The following is a 3,591-nucleotide window of genomic DNA, read 5'->3' as shown; positions in this document are numbered from 1 at the left end:
CTGTGACTGCTGGAAATGGGCACCAGTGACCCACGCAACCCTGAAAAGGAAGAAGCGTGTACAGAAAATGGATGGATGTCTAACGTATTTGAATGCAGAAGATGGAAGTGTAATTGAAGAAGAATTGGAAAGTGTTTTTTTAAATGGAATCTAGGAGAGTGAGACTGTTCCAGCAGGGAGAATGTTTTTAAAGCAGGATCAGAGTTTAATTCAAACACTCTTAGGCACCAGAAGTTTTCAGAACTGTAGATTTATTTGTAGCTTCCCTGGTTAGTTTCCTTTTTGTTTTGTGTTTTTTAATCAAACTTTGAAGGACGTTCAGTTCTCAATAGTTTCACTTACTGTGACTCATTCTGTTTAACAATGGGATTTCTGTTGAGCTCTCTATGAAACATGGCTTTTGCTGCAGGATGGAACAGAGAATCAAAAAGCTCCTCCCCAGGATGGCTGCACTTTAGTTTAGGTTGTTAAGAGTCACTTTAATTGATGGCAAGCATGCGCCTAAGAAGAATGAAGACAAAAAAATAATTTTATTATTATTAATTTTGTGTGTGTGTGTATGTGAGGGTGACTCAACCTTGTACTTTATATCACATTATAATCAGAGTTGCACTTACATTAATTGGTGCACAGGTACGCATGCGCGATCAAAAAAGGAAAAGCGCACCTGATGGAACATCATAAAGCGTACTTGCGTACCTAAGATTGTACCTGATTGTCTGTCAAAACAACAGCTACCAGCCGGGCTCTAGAGTGCAACCAGTTTGGTCGCAAATGCGACCTGATTTAAAAAATATAAAAGTCCAGCCGCAGTGGTGTGAATGGATTGTTATTCGGATTGTTGTCGGCTCATCAAGCCAACAGCGGGACCCTGACATAAGGCTTAAATGGACACTGCCTTCAACAAATCAGACAAAGTCAAGAGCCATTTATCCTATCAGAGCAGAGCAGGGCGGGACTTTCAGTGAGAGCTGTTTGGTTGAAGCAGCGGCTGCTGCGGTCAGACTTTGCATGTAAAACTGGCTGCTTTGGCTGGTCCAAAGGTGTTTGGTGGTGGGAACCCAGCTTGACATCTCCTGCACTTTGCTCCTGAGCTACTTGGACTTTGGTCTGTAAAACGTAACTTTATATTAAATATATGTTCAGATCGTGATTATCAAACAGATCTGTCCAACTTTGTGTGAGTGACTAAACTCTCTCCTCCTGATGAGAGACTGCTGTATGAGCGCGTCGCTGCGCACGCAGGCAGTCTTTCTGTGATACRGCAGGGTTCCACTGTTCTTCTAATTAAACCACATTAACTCTAACAGAACATTTGTTTGCCCCATATTAAAGCAAAGATGATTCTCAGTTTAACATCACCTCCGTCAAAAAAATTATATACTGTATATTTAAAAAAAATTAAAACAACTTGCCGTTTTCTCTAGGTGAATGAGTTTTAAATGTTATTTTAATTTATCATAAGGATCCACAAATTTCATTCACAATTTTATCAAAAAAAAAAAAGGTTCTTGATGTGCTAAACTTGTTTATATTTAAGTCCTGGAACTGGAAGGTTGCTGGTTCGATCCCCCGTCCAGCCGTCTCAGCCGTGTCCTTGGGCAAGACACTTCACCCACCTTGCCTACTGATGGTGGTCAGAGGGTCCGGTGGCGCCGGTGCATGGCAGCCTCGCTTCTGTCAGTGTGCCCCAGGGCAGCTGTGGCTACAGTGTAGTTTACCATCATCAGTGTGTGAATGTGAGTGTGAATGGGTGAATGTCTGTTAGTGTAAAGAGCTTTGGGGTCCGGAGGGACTTGAAAAGCGCTCTATAAGTTCAGTACCATATTTAGGACCACAGCTTTTCTGGGATAAATGTAGTTAAATGATCAAACATGAAGAATAAATAATTACATGAGCTGAAACCATCTAAATAACATCTTTTTGAAAAAAAAAATAGGCTTTTAAAAATAAATCAGTCTAACAAATAAAACATTTGTATGTTTTAAGTTATTTTGCTCTTATCTGTGCAAAAGACAGATATTTGCTGGTTGGACTGGAGAGTGTGGAAATCTGGTTTAACCAAGGCTGAAGATCCAGAAGACCAAACAGGAGCTGTCCATCTGAAGGACATGTGTAGTCTAAAAGACATTTAACCATGAAATATTCAGTTTGTGATGTTTATACTGTATGACATACACCCAGCCTCTCGGCCACTTAGGTAGTTTACAAAATTTATGCAGAGTAAAAGAATAAAATAAAAAAAACTTGTTGGACTGATTTGACATGATGTCCTGAGACGTTGCAGCTGATAGGAGTCATAAAACAGAACAGGGAGACGTTAGATGCCCTGACACCCCTCTAGATAAATGTGTTAAATGAGTGAAGGAAAATATGAGTGAGCACCAAGCAACAACCCTAGGTTCTCCCCTGAGGACCAGACCAAACATTTTATGTGCAACCCTGATTATAATACCATTCCCTCATCAAACACATATCCAGAGTGTTGCTTTGACTCATTCATGCCTGTTTGAGTAATCCTTGAATCTCCTGTGGAATGTGGGACTGCCTAAACACTTCCTGTTACAAAGCCCCACCTATTTACACAAAGCTCCTCCCTGCATCTCAGTCTGCAGCTGTCTCAGTAGGAGGATCTTAAAGAAACAGAGACCAGTTTCAAGGCATGTAGATGATGCAAAGTCAAACTTATTTTTGATTTATACGGCATTTTCATAACAACTGAAAGTAAATACCGTATTTTCTTGATTATATGTCCCTTTGGAGAATTAGTCAAAACAGTCAAAAAATGTGTCACGAAGTGAAAAAAAAAAAGATGAGTTGCACCTGATTATTAGTCACAGGACAGATATTTAATCTGGAATAACAGAGAGAACATATGGCTCCTTCCTGTGATGCTGAATAGCTTTAATTAACATACACATGACACAGGTGAGAGTAACTGTGTGTAAGAATCTGCTCTATGAAATTAATACCAGCTTAATCTCAAGAAATAATCCAGCAAGATCTTGCAAAATGAAATCAGGAAATAATGAAATACCCCTCTGATCATGAAGTGAAAAATGAAAACTTGTGACCTGAACAGATTTCTCAAAATAAAGTAATTTATTTTTAGATATATGAACAGATTAAACATACAAACATTAATCAAAATTATTATATGAATAAGTGACACAAGTTATATATTTTCGGCATAAAATTCCACTCAGAGTTGACACAAACAGTAAATTTAAGGTGTAATTCACTGGCACACTGCTTAACTAAGTTTTTAAGTAAATAAGAGAGAAAAAGGTAAAGATTTAGCTTTAAGAAATAGGAGGAAAAGAGAATTAGTAACTTTAGCACTTGTTCTTTACAAGTGAAACCAAGACCAGCACACAGCTGTCAATCTCAGACATCTCCGAGGCTAGACTCCCTTCGACGTATATCTCAGTAAACAATTGTCTACCTTTCGAAGTCTTCACACAGAGAGACTGCAGGCAGGGTTTGTTCTTGAGAGAGTCTGCATAGGTCCGCCAAGTGGATAATGTCGCCTTGACAGCTCGGAGGGAGATGCCTCTCGCCTCTCCAATTTGAGCCTCAGCGGCTCCAGGC

Source organism: Austrofundulus limnaeus, unplaced genomic scaffold (assembly GCF_001266775.1).
Source record: "Austrofundulus limnaeus strain Quisiro unplaced genomic scaffold, Austrofundulus_limnaeus-1.0 Scaffold245, whole genome shotgun sequence".
NCBI lineage: Eukaryota > Metazoa > Chordata > Actinopteri > Cyprinodontiformes > Rivulidae > Austrofundulus > Austrofundulus limnaeus.
Note: the sequence above shows the minus strand (reverse complement) of the source record.